Genomic DNA, 18,216 nt, shown 5'->3' on the forward strand with positions numbered 1-18,216 from the left:
CAGTTCCACTGTCCCACTTTAGCCAGCGTTATCGTTTTCGCTGGCAGGCTCTCCTTGAGTTAGTTTCTGGGCAATCTCTCTGGCCATCACAGCTCCGCAGTAAAATATGGCCTCAGGTGTTAGTAGGCAGGGTGGTTAGCCTGCGACACCGTTACCTAAAGTGCAGTGTATTAAAAAGCAGTCAGGGCCCTGGATCACAGTATATCACAAGGGAGAGGCAGCGATAAGGCCTGCCTGCCCGCCCGCAGATCAATGAAGGTTACTGACATCATATCACAAAGTGAAAGCGAGTACTGCACCCCTAGCTATTTATCAGCAGTGGATCGGACATGAAAAAGGGGTGGAGGAGAGCGAGGACAAGACAGGACAGCACTCCCCCCCCCCCCGCATTGGGGGCTCAAGCCCTGACTCCTCCTCTCCCACACTGTCGCTGACTCCTCCCCTGGACGGCTGTGGAGGCTCACATGTGACAGGAGATTGACAGTGACATCTTTTTCTGGCATGACAAGACTTTTGTCCGCATGTGTCTTCCACTTCGTTCTTCCTTCTGTAGATTTGAGTCTTGACTATCAATTAAAATTGGTAATTCTTATTTGACAATCTTGATCACTATTGTAAATACTACGTGTTTGTCCGTACTATAATTTAACTTTGTAGTCAGCATATCTAAGGTAGGCTGCCCACCGATTTTAGATGTAAGACACAGTGTGAGACAGAAACACAAGCTCACTTCATCCTCCATATGTAACCGACTTTCCTTCTCTTTACCTTTCCACAGCTTTATCGGTTTATTGTATTATATATCATAAAGTCCATATTCTCTTCACTCACCTCTACATTAGTATGGTAGTATTGAGCTGTGTGTGCGTGCAAAAGCACTTTTGCGTGTCCATGCGTAGGAGATCATGCTTACAGGTACTGTATGAGTTCCATTTATCAGCTGCCTGGGGCACAATGTGGAGGATTTCCCCCAATGGGTTAGTGTGTAACTGCTCTGTCAATACATGCTTGTCAAGGCTGGGAGAGTGTGGGGGAAAAAGGCCCCTCAATCCAAGGCACTGAAGCCACTTATTGAGCAGCCAATAGCTATTTACCTCTTGACGGTGGCAGGCAGAGAGGGGGCCCAGCCCGGTAAGAGCACCTCTGTGGTTCATTCCCCCACTCCCATTCGTTTGACTGCTGCTGCTGCAGCCTGCTCTGAACCAAACCTATCCCGAGCCAGGAAGCAGAACTAGTGGCTCAGACAGGAGACAGGGAGGTCTGTGTTTATGTGGAGCAGGTTGTCCTCTCCTGGCTCCTGGTCTTTGCAGGTCCTGGCTGTGTGTGCAGCTTGCTGCTGTAAAGCCCTGCTTCCTCTCTGGAATCTCGGTGTTGACAGAGAGCATCTGGGCCCTGGGAGAGCTTCCAGCCTGCTGGGTCCTCACATGTACACACAGAAAGAGGGAGGGGAGTGAGGGAGTCAGAGCAGGTTTTAGTTAATACACTCTATATCTCTGTGTGTGATTTCTAACTTTGCTGTGCCCATTGACCTGCACCCGGGGACCTGTCTCTCACCCTGTCACACTCCTCCTTTCACCACAAGCACCTCAAGGTGGTATGTTTTATGAATGAGTGTTTTGATGGGTGTTTCTTTTATCCTCACCTACTATGATCCAACAAAGAAAAGAATGTTGTCAAGGAGGTGTTCCTCTTTCCTCTTCTCCTTTGTTTTCTTAGTCCTTCTTGTTCTGGTGAAAATCCCCCTTTTTTGTGGGCTGTGCAAATCCCTGCACTGTGTGTTGGAGTTATGGGTCGCCTGTCAGGACATGTCCCATATACCTGAGTCACAGACAGATTAGTTAACCCTCACAGTACTGTTGAGGAGGAATCTGACAAACTCCACAGCTGGGATTTAGCTATGAAGCAGAGCAGAAGGAAGGGGGGAAAAGTTGAGCCATACAGTGTGAAATGTGCCACACATGTACCATGAGTTCAGCTCCACAGGCTTTATCACCCAAAGAAGTTCCGTTCACAGCCACATTGTGTAGTCTATGCATTTTATGTATGTTAAACTGGAATGAAATGTCAATTTTGCGCAGAGTAAGCCGTACAAGAGCAGCACGGCGAGTTGTCCCGCTGTTAAAGAACAGCTGTACCAACAAAGAGAGGGGAAAAAAGAGCAAGAGAAAACACATTATATCAACATTTAACAACAGTTGCTCTGTAATCTGGTATTACTTCCATAAGCAAAGGAGCGGCCTGTGTCGGGCCAAAGCGAACTTGGATACTGCTGTGGCAGGAGGAAGCCAAGTGCTTTCAAGAGGTTAGCCCGAGATGTGAAGGTCCACAGACTCATCTTAATCCAGGAGGCTTGTACTTAATCGCTTTTGATGTGCATGTGAACATGACCTGCTTCAACATTCCAGCGCTGACCACACCAAGTTCAGAAGACCAGGGCAAGGCTGAGTAGAAGGGCAGGGGTGAGGGGAGTTGGGCGGTGGGGGTGGCTTCAGCTTGCACTAATTGGCTGCCAGGCTTGTCCATACAGCCTGGGGCAAAAGGAATACCCTGCCCTCAACGCCCCCACCCAGTGTCTTCCAACTGTCCTTTTCCAAGCTCCCTTCCTTTTTCTTCAGGCCCACTTGCGTCTCGACAATTTTCTTACGTGTTTGTGTGCGTGCACACTGTGTAAGCTGGCACATTATTAAGGGGAATTCCAGTGAAAGAGAGAAGTTGAACAGAGGAGGGTCTGTCCCAAGGGTTCTGCTGTGGGTGGCATCCTAGCATTCTTCTTTGTGTGTGATTCCTGCCCACACTGACCCTGTGTATGTCTCTGGTGCAGTCAGTGTTATATTACTGGCTGATGGCACGTAGGACTCTTATATGGAGCATGAGAACTCCCATCTGCCGCCTGTTCGCTGAACTTATTGTGGAGGTTTGAGGAGACTTGGAGCTGTTTGCAGACCAGGCTTCGGGGGACTGAGTTAGAGAGATTTGGCTGAGGCGGACGAGGGCTTTGCAGTAAGGCAGTCATCCAGAGTGACAGAGCACAAAGACGGAAAGGGAAAGACGAGGGTAATAGGAGCAACAGGGGATTAACAAATGAGAAGTCATGACTTGGCATCTACGAGTGCAGTTCACACACAGACGCACACGTACACATGCACAGTAACTTTGCTGTAGCGAGGAGAAAAGGCTGGCACACTGGAACATTTTGCCCAAGCACTGGAGAGAAGTGCAGGCTGCGCGTATGTCTCTTCCTGTTTTGTTCCTGTGTGTGTATGTGTGTGTGTATGTGTGTGTATGAGAGCTCTAGAGTAGTTCAGGTGCGGTTAATGTTGGCACCAGATCTTCAGGCCCGCGGCAATAAACAACAGAGCAGGCAGGAGGCCAGATGCAACTCCACAAACTTTTAACCTCTCCCTCAGCTAATCCCTCGCCACACTAGTAACTCTTTCTTTTTTTAACTCATTCTTTCACCTCTCACTCTTTCTCTGTTCTTTATTTCTCCTCCCACTGCCTTCTCTTCTTCCTTCCTTTCTCTCTCTCTCTCTCTCCTTTAGTCCCACTCTCCTTTTAAGTGAAGTCACTGTGCTGACCTCTATATAAAGGCTGTAACACTACAGCTGTTACCAACTTCAAACAGCCAATGGCTCAGAGTGGAGCCTGTGCGGGTGTTAGGGGTAGAAATAATGTGCCTATTAAAACGAACTTAGAGCCCTCTTTACTCTCAAGGCTCCCTGGGTCTAAGTTGACCACACCAAACCAGGCTTGATACTTACATCAGCTCAGCCGAGACGATCACAGTGCAGTCGAGCCTAACCCAACCCAGCGTGAGATAAAGAATGAGCTAAGACAAAGACACTGTTCATTTGGAGTCCACAGGATCAGTGTGATTTCCACTCTTTGATATGATCATTCCATGGTGTGGGGCAATAACAAAGGGCCACCTACGCTCCCTCGCAGTAGGCGCCAGTTACATCATTTGACTGGACGTCACCCAGCGAAGCCTCCGTGAGAGAGCGCTGAGGCCCCCAAATTGTTCGCTAGTGGTTAGCTTTCTGTTGAACACCACGCTTTCATGTTTCTTTTTCCTGGCACACACCAACAGTCAAACAGGAGTGAGCAGTGAGTTCACAAGGGCACAGTGGAGTTTTTAAACAAATGAATGTGGGTCGGTCATACTTGTTATTAGTTAGATCAAGATAAGTGGAAAAAGTTAACCTCTGCATTCATGGAACAAGTTAGGTTGACAAAACCCAGGTCTGGTTCACTATGAATCATCCACCTCAAGCCTCTATTAATAGAACTTGTAAAAATGGAGGTCGTCTTTTATCCAAACACTTACAGAATGTTTTTTATGATACAAAGAGTGAGCCAGAACCAAAATGGAAAGAATCAGCATTAGTCACCCCACTCCCATGTTTGTAGTGTCTTGTTATAAAGAGGGGTTTCATGATTTATTGTTTGTACAGATGGTTCTTATACCTTGACCTTTCCCCCTAACAAAAGTAAATTTTAAATTTAGATTCTCAGTCTTTGTCTTGTTTCTGCGCAGAGCGGAACGTTGCCCACTGGGACCAGCTGCCCTTTTACTGGGTTAATGTGTTTCCAATGGGTGCTAACGCGACCAAAGCTCCTTATTTGCTTAGGGCATAAGCGGCATATAAAAAAAAGGAATAAAACATCTTACGGAAGCTTAGTAGACTTGTGTAAAATACTGTTATGCAATTTGCTTAATACCTGGGTTGAAGTGTAATACAGTGATGACATGACAACGTAGAACCCATGCAGTAAGCATGAATCTATGTCCAGAACACTGTCCAGCGCCTGATCTAATTATGTCATCATGTTTCTCCGTAGTAAACCACACTCATTGCCTTTAGACTGAAATTAGATGTTATAAGCTGGTTGTTATGACATTTGTATGTCACCCATGTTGCATATTAGTTACTACACATCTTCTCTTGACTGCTGCTGTTTGTGTTTAAGGCATTATTATCTGCAGGTCCTCCTTTTTGTGTGTGTGTGTGGATGTGTGTCAGGGTCTGTGTTTGTGCTTGTCTCTTGAGAAAAATAATTACAAGTTGTATGGGTTGTCATTATGAGCCTGGCTGTCCGTCCTTCCCCCCTGACTGCATGGCTGCAACAGGTTAATTACATGTCTGATATTGGTGATGTCACCATGGCGGGAACTTTTCCCAGCCGTGTGGACACACACTTACTTACGCTGAGCTGAAGTCTTGATGCTCCCCAGGCTGGGATTATTTCTGTTTTTTTTAGACACACTTATCTTTGAAAACTTATTTCAGGGCATATGGATATTGAACTTGCCTGTCGAAGAAAATTGCACTTATGTTTCAAGTCCCATGGACCTCTTCTGAATGATTGCAGGTACCATAGTCAGAGTTTTAAAAGTAGAAGCATGTTAAGACATACAGTAAGTTGCTTTTGTTTGAAAACCAGTTCAGAAGTATAATTAAGGCAGAAGAAGTACACGTACACTGCATTCCAGGCTGAAGTGGGTGAATGAGCAAGTCTAGGAATGGACATAACATTCCTTCTGGAACACCTGAGAGTTTAGGCGGATGGTGACTGTAAGCTAAGAGAATGCTGAGTGCAAATCTCTGTCGACACGCTGTGCCTCCTGCTCTGCTCCACCTGGGGAATGTGTTACTTAATGGGCCACAAAACTGCCTGGAGACCACAGCTCTCTTATCGCTGATATTAGATGACCCTGCAAAAAAAAAAACAGGAATCCATCATGAGGAATAAGACCCTCGCAGAAAAGTAGGATTGAAGGCTTTTCTCCTTTTCTGAGGACAGGAGGAAAGAATGGTAGGTAATGTTATCTTGTTCACAGTTACAAGAATCCTGCTCGCAGAGGCTACGGGTTTCAAATTTCTAATATGTATATAAAGTTTCACTGCACAATGGATCTTTTGTCTAGAGCAAACTGAACACTCCCCCTCCTTCTTTTCCTCCCTTCTCTTGTAAAAAAATGCATTCATGTACTTGTGGGGCTGCGAGGACTCAGGTTTCTGCTATCTTTGTGTGCCATGTCGTCACTCGCCCCCGCGAGTTGAAATGTGCATCTTGCACAGGCAGGCGCACTGCCAGGGCTGCTTCCAGCCATGGATTAGGGGGAATCCAGGAAACAACGGACTCCTGACAAAACAGCAGCATGACAGGTAACTGAAGTTGCACTGGGGAGAGAGGAGGCAGATGATAATTACAGAGCTTTTTGTTTTCTGGGCACTCTTAGCTGGCTACTTAAGTGCCTGATCTGAAATCTGTGCCTTGTAATTACAGTAGTGGGCCCCATTAGGGCAGAGGTCTTGGTGGGGATTATTCTCCTTCTCCTCTTTCCTCTATGTGTGTGTGTGTCTCTGTGTGTGTGTGTGTGTGTGTGTGTGTGTGTGTGTGTTTGTCTGTGTGTGTGTGTGTCTGTGTGTGTGTGTGTGTGTGTGTGTGTGTGTGTGTGTGTGTGTGAGGGAGAGAGAGAGAGAGAGTGAGAGAGAGAGAGAGAGAGAGAGAGAGAGAGACCTCCCCACTTCTTCCTGCGTCATGTAGAAACCACAGCAGCAGTCAGGGCCAAAGGAGGAGCAGGAATGAGCCTTCCTCTTGTCTGACTGTCCCGTGTGCACAGTCACATTCACACTTGGTGCCAAATCCCAGAGCCACCAAGATCGTACCACCACCTGCACTTAGTGTGTCTGCCTTTCCTCCTCCTTCCACCCTCCACCCTCCCCCTTCCTCCCGATTCCATAATACCTTTGCTCCTCGTGCTGACTGGGAGAGATTTGTGTTGATTATGACAGGGTTGTCACAGTGATGAGTGTGCACGGTGGCGTGTGTCATGTCGAGTTGACAGGGACTTTTGGCATGGCGTCTGGGGAGACTGGGTTGTGGGGAAGCTGGCCTAAACACCACCAGAACTGTGTCACCAGGTTGATGGAACCGTGCCAAGAGATTTGCTGGTGGAGGTCAGAGGATAAACCTTGGTGGCGTGTTGGCACGTGAAGGTATTTTTGTGCCACCAGGCAGAGAAATACGGAAACAGAGTGAAGGAAATGTGAAACAGAGAGAGAGAGACAAAAAGTGGCCATATGACGAAGAGTTAGGGCTTAAAGTGGGTCAGTGTAGAAAGGTCATCAAATGCCTCCTACCTCTAGGCACAGAAACACAGATCTAGCAGTCGACATTAGATAGATTCTGCCTCTTTAAGCTGCTAGCCCTCCTAATAGATTCTTAAGCACTGGCTTTAGTGCATGTTAAACCAGGATTACCCAATCAATTATGGTCAGTACAAACAAGGATTACTTAAAACAGTACATTTTTCTTGTTGAGAGGCTAAAAGCAGAGTAAATGGAAGAAGCAGCGCTGCTGTTGATGTGAAGAGCAGTCACGATGGGGTCATGATGACCTCAGACACGGGCACCGTGGGGACGAGGTTTGAATCCTCATTTGGAGCAGATGGAGATTCTGAGCTTTGTACTGGATCTCCATGTTTCTGATTGATTTTCTTTAAAAAAAAAAAAAAAAAATTCCCAACATGGCACGCACTGTATTAACTTAAAAAATGCTATTTGCACTGTACACAAATATGTGTTAAGAATACAAGTTTCTCAGTGGGTGTGGAGGAGTGTGAGAGTTGACCAACCCTCAAACTCACATACTCGCCCTTTCTCTGAACTCGGCTTTTGTTTACATTTTAATCACAATCAACAGCTGTAACCTCCTTCACAATACCCAGCAAGTAAGGACATATATACTTGCCAAACCAGATCCCTGCGCTCATGTGTGTCGGTGTTTACACATTTGATCTGTCCCACGTGAACCACCACACGCACACACACACACACACACACACACACACACACACACACACACACACACACACACACACACACACACACACACACACACACACACACACACATACACACACGCATACACGCCTTAGAGACTGAAAATACATAAGCTTAGTAGCCAGTGAGCCAGAGCTATTGTCTTGGAGGCCTGAGATAGCAATAATATGTGTCATTTGAAAGGATATGCGTTGACTTTGAAAGAGTGCGTGTGTCATTTTAACCTCTGCACATGTGTCACTCTGTCTTAGAGAAGCCAAAGATGTGGGTAATTCTTTAGGATGCTACACAGTCACTCACTCACTCACTCACGTGTACATGCTCCCTCTCTCTCTCATTCAGTTTTCCCCATGTTGTCAGGCAGTGCTGAGTGACTGGTGACTAACAACCCTCTCCTGTGTAAAAGGTCAGCAGGCTCCTTGGAAAGAAACAGTCAGCTGTCTTTTTTGGAAAACAACTGCTCTCAGAGCATCCAGTTTGTCCGTCACTCAGCCATTTCTAATTAGAATACATTGTTAATGGCAGAGAAGGGTTTTTGAGACATTCTGGTCTAGATCGTAAGATATAAGCTTCACAGAGTGACTCGTTTTCTAACCGCAGTTATACTAGAAAGGCAAGGTGTACTGTTCCTGAACAGTGCTTGTGGCATTAGCACCATTATCAAAAGCTGCTTCCAAGGGCTTCATATTTCAAATTATGTTTATACTAGGGTGTTATTATACATCCCTCTGTTTGACTGGTTGGGTGGCAGGCGAAGGACTTGAACACAGTAGGCTTTGTGAGACCATGAAGGGAATGTTAACTAAGTTGCTGTGTTCATGTTTTGGTCAAATGAAAATCAGTGAATTCAAACACAATTCAAAGGTAAAACAACCTCCCTCCCCTTCAGAAAAAATGACTGTTTGTCCTCATTTTGAAATGAATCTTACTTAATTAAGAAGCAATGAGAGTCCACAGATAGCGTTCCTTAATTAGCTTAGGCTGGCTGCTGTAACCAGATCCACTGCATTAATGACAACACAGCCAATGTGAAAAGCATCATTGTTCTCAAGATAATTGTCCTTTTAGTTAACGCGGCCCGGGAAGGGCTCTCCTTGTTAGAGGAGCTGGCTGGGACCAAGGACAGCCGCAGGCTGGGAGGCGACCGGGACTGATACTGGCCCGATGCCCGTTGTGACAAGCCCACTTGTGCCCTCTGCTGAAATCCCCTTGGTATGCAGTGGAATTAGCTGTCCCCAGGGTGTGGCACTAAGGGGGTTGGTCATTAATTATATACCCTGAATCTTAACGAATGAGGAGCAATCAATAAAATAAAGCAGATATATGCAAATAGCATGCTGATTATACTGCCTAATGACATGTCATGTTGTTGGCAGGAGAGAGCTCAGGGAATAAAACTAAGGAGGGAGATGGAGCAACAAAATGAGTACCAGTCTTGTCTCACGCTCAAAACATCCACCAGTTCAGATAAACAAACACTGTAAATAATTTTACTACAATTGCTCTAGCAGTGGACTTTCATGTTTTGGTCTATGGACTTGCACTGCTTCATTAGTGTGTTAGATTCTATTTCAGATCTTATCTTAGTAGTTTTATGTTTCTCTGAGACACAGGATGCAGTGACTGTCAGCCAGGAAATGGTGTGAGACTCGAGGGTTGGGTCAGCTGGAATTGGAGAAAGATACAGTAAAATCCAGCGTCTGAGGTGTAGGGGTGTTAGTGGCACTGCTGTTGGGAGACTGATAAGAGCTATGAGGGAAAAGAGGAGAGGTTCGTTCACCTGCTTGGAACTCTGCCCCTGCACTGAGATCTCCATTGTATCCAGCCAGCTGGAGCTGTTTGAAACTCTATACCTGCCTTTAAGCAGAGGGAGGGCAGCCAAGAATTAACTGCTGCCTCATCCTGGCAGCCGTCAAGGATGCTGTCTGCCTCCATTCATGGCGAGCGTGAGAGGGCAACGAGGGAAGAAGAGGAAGGGGAGGGAAACAAACAGTGCTGGCAATGTGTGCCACAAAAACCTGAGGGAAACTTGGAAGAAAACAGGACTAACAGAATATCATCATTGGGCTCTATTCATTGCATTTGGAGTTTTTCTGTGTGTGATAGAGGTAGAATAGAAAAATGCATGTCTGCACTTCCTCAAAGAGATTACATCTTATATTGGTGAGTAGTGTCAATTTCATGACCCAGCTTTGTCTCTGTTTGGACTGTAGTCTGTAAAAGGATATTTAATCCTCTATGAAAGGTTTTAAGGAAATGCTGTTTACATTTGTCTTCCATTAAAATATTTTGTATTGGTCATCGACAGGTTTCATCGACAAAGAAAAGGCCCATGTTTGTGATAAAACAGTGACCATGTTAGCCTTGGTAGTAATAAAGGTACAGCTCGTCTCATTTATGTTTACTGATAACCTGAAAATAATGATTGTCATAGATTTTACCATAGTGCCTGCACTTAAGGTTTGTTTACATGCCCTCAGTCTTCTAGTCTTTCTTCAGGGCCATGAAATCTAAGATGTTGGTACTTCAGGAGGCCAAGACAGTCCAAGGAGAGGCCAGGGAACAGGTGGTGACCCTGTGCTGCCTGGGAGTATATTATTGACCAGGGTCCAGCGTCCAGATTGATTACTTTATTGTATTGCCATGAACCTCAGTGGCCAGAGACCTCTGGTTGACCCTGGGTGGACAGAGCATCGCAGTGACCCTCACCTTAGCTAAAGAGTTATGTGGCTTTGACCTGCTCTCTAATGGGGAGGTCTTGACCCGCTCAGCCACTGGCTTCAGAACAGAGCTAAAGTGGGCCTATGCCTCTCCTTCCATGGTGTCAGCCTAGGTAATTTAGAGGCTGGGGGTAGGCCAGGGTCTCGCTGGGGACACCTTGTTTTTGGACTGACCGCATCCTGATTTTAGACCTTCTCCTGACCTGCCGGTGTTCATTGTGTCAGCAGGATGAGCAGAGCGAGGGAAAATGTTAATTAATCTTCACCTAATTCCACAAAAATTGTAGAAAATCAATACATCTATCAGATGTCCTTGCTTTCAACTAATGGTCCAGATGGATTGTTCATGGTGAAGGGGATTTATAGTTTTAATAGTGTTGTGATGCCAAACAGGTTTTGTATTATATTTAATTATTTGTTGTTAATGATTAAAAAAAAAAAAATCTACATTCTGTCTTTGGTTTTCTGCATGTAAGACTTTTACATAGTAAGTAAAACTTCTTGTGTGGTGCAGCAGTGTTCTGGGCTGAATGCCACGTTGACTAACCTTGTGCCCTGTATAAACAGGGAGAGACATCAGGCAACACAAGGGAAACATCCTTTACTCTGGTAGAGGCTGTTTCCCCTACCATCACTTCCTACTTCCACTTAGCTGACAGACAGAATATCTGTCAGGCAGGTTTTTCCTGTGCTCTACATACTTTTTTAGTTGTCAGCCCCAGCTTCTCATCAGGAAAAAAACAACAACCATGCACCAAACAAGCTGGGTAAACAGTTGAGTCTGTAATGTCTCTCTCCTTCTTCCCCCTCACACTGTCTCCCCTCATTCATCGCCTTTGTTTAATTTATTCATTTCCTCACTGGAAGTTTCCCAAGATTTCCATCAAAGGTGCGTGGTGAGAAAGGGAAGCTTAAATGTTTGAATATCACAGTCTTATTTTTAACAATGCATGTACATCACATACGAGCAGCAAAAATATCTTCTGACTTAACAATGCAGATTTATTTCTCATCGCCATCTTTAGCACTTGTTTCTACCCAATAAATGGCAGGCATGGCTGCTGAGTGGAGAGGAATTGATTTACTTTCTGTTTGAAGTGGATACCGTACTTCTGTTCAAAGCAGCATGTGAAGGCCGCTTTTCTTTTGAGCGAGAAACTCCTCGCGACTGAGGCTCAGTGGCGAGGAAGCCCCCCCCCCCCCCCCCCTTGTTGCATTACTTTTTGCAAAGGAAACATTAATGTGAATGAACAGTCAACGCTGGCCATTGTCTGCCTTCACTCATTTCATTTCTGTCACCCTGCAGTCAGGTGCTGTCTTGTATCATTTTTAGCATTTGAAAAATAACGCAGGAAAAAGTGCAGTGATTCTTTTGGAGTGTGACTTCCCAACACGGTGCATGTTTGAAAGGCCTAACTGCAAACTACTGTGTGATTCATGATTCACGCAGTGGGCTGGCAACAGAAGACGAGAGGTGGTAGCATGTTTCATGGCTTCTTCCTGCATGCCTGGTCAAAGAGGGGAACGTATGGCCGCACCCACACAACTGCAGGCGTTGCGGTTAATTACCAATAATCATATGGTGATAGGCAGGAAAAACAGATGTTCCTCCAAATACCTTCCTCTCTGTACTACTTCAACCTCAACACGCACCATCCGCTTCCCTGTGTTGTACAAAAACATTTCTTACCCAAGCGATTAAACAAGAAACGTGTCAACATTAAGCAGCTTTCATTAAGACCCCGTAGAGCATTTCTGATGCTTCTGCAAGACGCGCATCACGCTCCATCACCCACCCTCCTCTTACTATGTCCCAATTAACACTCAGCCCCATTACATTGATTGGGAGAGGTGTAGTATTGGCGATGTGGGCCATGACCACATTGATCACATTGACCCACCATGTGAACCATGAGAAAATGTTGAGCTGCAAATTTCTCACTCCAAATAGTGGACTGGAAAAAAATTGCCCATGAACATGAAGCGTGTGTGCATGTATTGTTTGAGTGTATGTTTGTATAGGTGTACCTGTGCGCGCTGGGCGTGGCTATGCTGTGTTGTGACAGCTTTCAGTATATGGGCTTTCATGTGGTTTAAGGACCTAATAGGCACACGCCACACCTAAACTATATTCTTTGGGGGCACTCACTATGGAAGTGTCATGTTCCCCCCACACCTAATCCTACTTGCTCCACACACACACACACACACACACACACACACACACACACACACTCTCTCCCTTATAGCCAGTCAAAGGGCAAACCGCTGCCCCACCTCCTGAAGGTGCACCTGGCATCTGCAAGTCCACTCCAATTACATCTCCCCAATTACAGGTTATGAACCAATTAGTCACCCTCTCGTTTTACACTTCTATCGTTCTCCCACCTCATGGCTCAGATATGGGGCATCTGGGGCATCTGGGGCAGGGTCCACTCATTGACGACCTTCAGGAGGTTGCTGGTTTAGGCCATTGGCTGGTCAGTGTAGCTTGAGGGGGATTATATGCTGATGTTCTTTTTATTTCAATTATTTTTATTTTTTTTGGAAGAGATAATGGTTGACATGCAAATACTTCACCCCAGAACAGCTGCCAGGAGGCAGCTGCCCAGCAAACTCCAGCATGCACATACATTTTAAGAAACATGCACTGGAGATAATTTGCGCTGTCAACTTGTAATTTGTAGTGGCACTCAACTTGAACTTTCGGGGTGAACCAGTTGCCCCTACTCTAATTCTCACCTCCTTGCTAACATGTTTTTTTTTTGTGTGTATGTGCAAGGAGGTGAGCATGAATGTGGATAAGCAAGTTTGCTCATGCACGCATGAATGGCTGGGTGTTTTTTTTATTGTTGTCAGTGTTTTTTTCTGCTTTGTTTCTGTCTGTGGTGTGTGTGTGTGTGTGTGTGTGTGTGTGTGTGTGTGTGTGTGTGTGTGTGTGTGTGTGTGTGTGAGTGTGTGTGTGTGTGTGTGTGTGTGTGTGTGTGTGTGTGTGTGTGTATTTTGCAGTGTATAGTATGCCTTATGGCTTGATTCCCAGAACAAGTTGGCATGTGTAAAGACTCTTCACTATGCCGAGTCCACTAGCATAGCAGCCTGATTGGAAACTTGCTGCTCCATAGTGACAATTCATTCATATTATGGTACTGTGTGTGGCTGCTTAGTCTCCCATGCATGCTATATATATATATATACACACACACACACACAAATGTGCACTTCTAAAGGACCACTAGCTAGAGCTGAATCTACTGCCACTACTGAGAGGTTTATTATCTCATAGATTTAATTTTTTTGTGGTCACTCTTGTCATCTGCCTTTGAAGTAAATTATTATAGTGTTCTTTCAAGTGTGTTCTTTCACGCGCGTGGTTGCACAGAGGAAATGTTATCCATTTCTAAAGTAAGCCCTCAAATATCACAACCATCAGATGTCAGTCGTCTTCTTTTTTCCTACATTTAAAATCAGGTCTATGTTCTGTCCTGAATTAAAACTCATTAGTTACTGTATTCCATGTGCCCTTGACACATGCTCCCTCTGACAGCCTGAATCAATGAACGTTATGTGTCATAGAGGTAATGCTTTGGTCCTCATCACATGCTTGCTTTTTCCCTGTGAGAGGCCTCTGTCATTGGTTTGAGCCCCTGATTCTGAAGCTAATTATCCAGCAATGTAAATTACAGTCGGGTTGAGCTAAACCTCGGCTGCTTGCACTGTCCGCTTGTCTCCTTTTCCTTCTTGTAATCAACGCTCCCCTTCACCTCAGCTCTCCCCTGTGACTTCAAGCTAAGACGAGGAAGACATCATGCCATCTGTGGAACATAATTCTTTATCCTCACCCCTTAGCTCCCTTTGTACCATTTTGCTTTCTTTTTCATTGCAATTTTCTCTTCACTCTCGTGCAGTGTCTTACCTCCCATATGTCTTGTGTATCTGTCAGAGGACTCATTCCCATCCATTTAATTTGAGACTATATTTAATATTCAAGTATAAAGTGGTCAGATAGATAGGTGGAGCGGTGGAAATCTGGAGCTTTAACTAGTTTAATATATGCTTACATGTGCATGGATCAGAGATTTGTGCCTGTCCTCTCAGGAATGTGTGGGTTCTCTTACAGTGTTTGACCTTCAGACCCCAGGCTCACGTGACAGAGATTCCACACACACATATATAACATACATTATGCTCACACAACAAGCACCCAGCTACTTTTATTTCCTCGCTCAGAAATAGAGCCTACACCACTTAAAAACAGCAGTAATATTTGCAAGCCCCTGCAGCTCATGGATAAGAAAGCCTGCAGATAAACGGAAGCTAGCTAAAACAATTAAAATCTCCACTGTTCTAAGGCTGATGATCCCTGTAAAAGGGAATCTTACGATGAATCCATGTACAGTGGGTGCTCCAGTGTTCCTCTACCTAGCCTCAGTGGTGCTACGCTGTGCTCAGCAGGCTACCCAGCTGGGGCCCAGATGTGGCAGCCATGTCATGCGGAGCTTGGAGGCAGAAGATAAGAGGCCGATCGTAGGCGTGCTCCTTGGTCTCGGTTCTGTTCCACAGCGGTTCAACTAGATGTTGCGGTCGCTGCGATCTGAACTTTGACAGCCCATGTCATGCTTAATGCCTCACTTCCCAAGTACAGCTCAGTAGGGCTGATTTATATCTACCAGGTGCTACAGTGTGCAAGCAGCTCTAGGATGAGAGGAGGCATGTGGCCATTTCATTAAGGCAGATGAACAAGGGCTGCAGTGTGTGTGTGTGTGACGATGAGGGGCAGGAGGCTGGTCTTTCTCAAATATAGCTCCACAGTGCTGGAGCTGTCACAACACTCAGGCCAGGCCAGGAGAGGAGAGGAAGAGGAGGAACTTATTAACACGCTCCACATATCTTAAAATATCACACCAGTTTTGGCTTCTCCCTCGCCCCCTTTTGTCTGTTTCCTCTGTTTTTTTCCTCTTATCCATAGCGATGGGATTTTTGAAAGCGCTTCCAACCCGTGGGCCTCTGCCTCCCCAGATCAAAGTGCCTGGACACCACTGTGCAAAGTTTTGGTGCAAGAACTGAGCTGCCAACAGCTTTAATGGCCATATACTGTATGTGTTAGTTTTCCTTCAGGTGCTGTGCAGTAAAGATACTCTGACTCTGCTCCTCGTTCTCCATCTGTGGTGCTTCTCACAGACGGCCGTGCTCCCAAATTCCAGCTGTACAGCTCGGTAGAAGTTTGTCTCCACTACCTGCCTGTTTTTTTAACACATATTTTCCCCTTTGTTTTCAAAAAATCTCTTTCCACACAACCTATGTTTTACAAAATATTTACGTCCAGACAAGGTAGCGAAAAGTTCACATCAGCGATTCGTCAAATACCAAAGAAGAATGCATGCTGTGGTCCAAGTAATATTGGGCAAGGCAGGTAACCATCAATACCGGTAATCTGGTGTAGTAACACTGAATTCAGCTGCAAACTTGTACTAAACCTAGCAATGCTAACCAAACGCAGAAAAACTGGTTACAGGTATATAGCCGCCATTGTTGTTGTCTTTGTTTCTGGCGCAAGCATGTACACACACTGAAACTGGAATCTTTTAAACTTGCACTTTGGAAGAAAATCTCAATTTTAGCTCCATTTGCATTCAGACAAGAGGCCCACACTCAGAGACTAAAGTACATTTTGCTAAATATTTGAATCAGTGTTGACAGGGCAGTTATCTTACAGGACCTGCCTCTTGATAGAATTGTGTTGTTCCGTTTACACTCACATTTAGTGCATACAAACACAATTACTACAGCAGGAGGATCTGTTGTCTTTCAGTCACATTTTACCTCTTTATTTCCTGCCGAGCTGCAGTGTTTTCTTCACACAGGGGTCTCTGAACACTGTGGTCGGCTCTGTCAGTGCTCAGTGTAGCTACAGAGATGCTATTTGATGTTCCTTCGCACACTTCAGAGTCAAGTGCTGAAGTGTCTTTCAGCATTGCCCTCCAGGCCACCTTGTTATACACTTAACAAGTTGTTTTCTTTTTGTTTTTCTTCCCTTTTTCGTCTGTTGACAGTCCCTCATCACTGCTCCACCCAGAAGGAATGCACATCACCTTCCAAAGTTTGCCTCAGAATCTGTCCTTGTAAACTGTAGGGCAAGCTCTGCTCCCCTTTTAAGATGACAGTTGCATCGGGATCTGATTTATGAGTGTTCTGTTTATAAACTGCTAGTGTAAAGATTAGGCATCCAATTGGCATGTAAACGACTGCCTGGTGGGTTTGTCCTCCTGAAGACACATTAATGTTTCTCTTTTTGTCACAATGAAATACTCGTAAGATGTTGCAGCAGCATGCAGTGGAATCTAAAATACATTTTGGCGAGTGCATTTTCCCTCCTCGGAGATGAGAGTTATCCGTTTGTGATAAATGTAATTCCACATGTCAGATTCCATTCTGTTTATTTCCAACAAATAATCCTGGTTAGCCGCAAAGCACAGTGTAGAAGTGGCACATGCTGTGACTAAGCGTGAGTGCTAACTGGAGATGTCACAAGCATAGCCATGAATCAGAAGTCAGTGATGTCGATTAAGTTTGTGAGGATTTTAATATTCATAGCAGGCTCGCTATCACACTCCTTTGTCATTCTAACATATGAAACAGTTTTTGTTTTTAGAGTTTGGAAATATTTTTTCTCTCTCTTTGCTTTGTTGTATTCCCTGTGTGTGTTTTGTTTTTTTGACATCCAGTGTCCCAACATCTCCTGCTCACTTCCTCTTTTAAAACACAGGGCACATTATTTTAATTTTATTAACTCCCATAATTCAGCAGGGGAAGGGGGCAATAGAAAACACTGTTCCCCTGAGGTTTATTGTTTAAAACGGGTGCAGTTCTTTCCCAGGATAAGAGCTTCAGCTAAGCAGAGAGGAATTTGGGCCAGGCCTCATAAAAAAAAAAAAAAAGTATTTGTGTACCAAAAAGATTTTCGCTTTTCCTTTCTAAATCTTTGTCATTAATGACTTTAGCAAATGTGAAGTGGGGAGTGAATGGTTTGGCTGTGCGAGGTCTTCAAAGGAACCCTCTAATTATTTATCCAGGATATCCTACTCTAGAATTAGAGGCCAGGTCACTGTTGGCTTTCATGCCTTTTTTTGTGCAAAGAAATAATTTCCACAGAATGGTTTCACTGGGACACCCTCTAATCCCTGTGTGTGTGTGTGTGTGTGTGTGTGTGTGTGTGTGTGTGTGCGTGCTTGCGTGCGTGTGTGTGTGTTCCCACACGTGGTGAGGTATATACACACACAAGCATTCTGTGTATGGGACTGAACCATATTCCTCAGTATGATGTGCGTAAAAGAGATAGCAAGTTTCCATTTTCCACACATAACGCTGCATGACTTTCCACATCTCTGCTCTCACCCTGGACAGCTTTCATCCACATTACTCAGGTTTCCTGCTCGTTTGGCCTTCGCATGCCTTCTTAAATGGATCCTATCACCCTGCTCAGGTTTAGACACTTCACCAACACTGGGCCTAACCCTCAGACTTGTGACACTGCCTCGCTGTTTCACTGGTGATTCTCCCTGTGACTCGAGTCAACCCCTCATACCATTGCACCTCACTTTAAAGTTCAATTCTAATTTCTCTTTGTCTCCCTTTGTTGGTAGTTCTTC

At 45.1% G+C, this 18,216-nt stretch overlaps 1 protein-coding gene across 12 annotated transcripts in view; it reads left to right on the forward strand.

Annotated features, from left to right (window-relative positions):
- Positions 1-18,216, forward strand: part of zfhx3b (zinc finger homeobox 3b) — a 324,823-nt gene that overhangs the window by 209,631 nt on the left and 96,976 nt on the right. The window contains exon 1 of one of the 12 annotated variants that reach the window (XM_069524045.1): positions 5,071-5,817. The exons of 10 other annotated variants lie outside the window; for them this stretch is intronic. The gene's annotated coding sequence lies outside the window, so the exon portion shown is untranslated. Of the gene's footprint in view, positions 1-5,070; positions 5,818-5,975; positions 6,171-18,216 lie in introns of those variants that run through there. One more of the 12 variants, XM_069524044.1, reaches the window with a different exon arrangement.

This window comes from Paralichthys olivaceus, chromosome 1 (assembly GCF_024713975.1).
Source record: "Paralichthys olivaceus isolate ysfri-2021 chromosome 1, ASM2471397v2, whole genome shotgun sequence".
NCBI lineage: Eukaryota > Metazoa > Chordata > Actinopteri > Pleuronectiformes > Paralichthyidae > Paralichthys > Paralichthys olivaceus.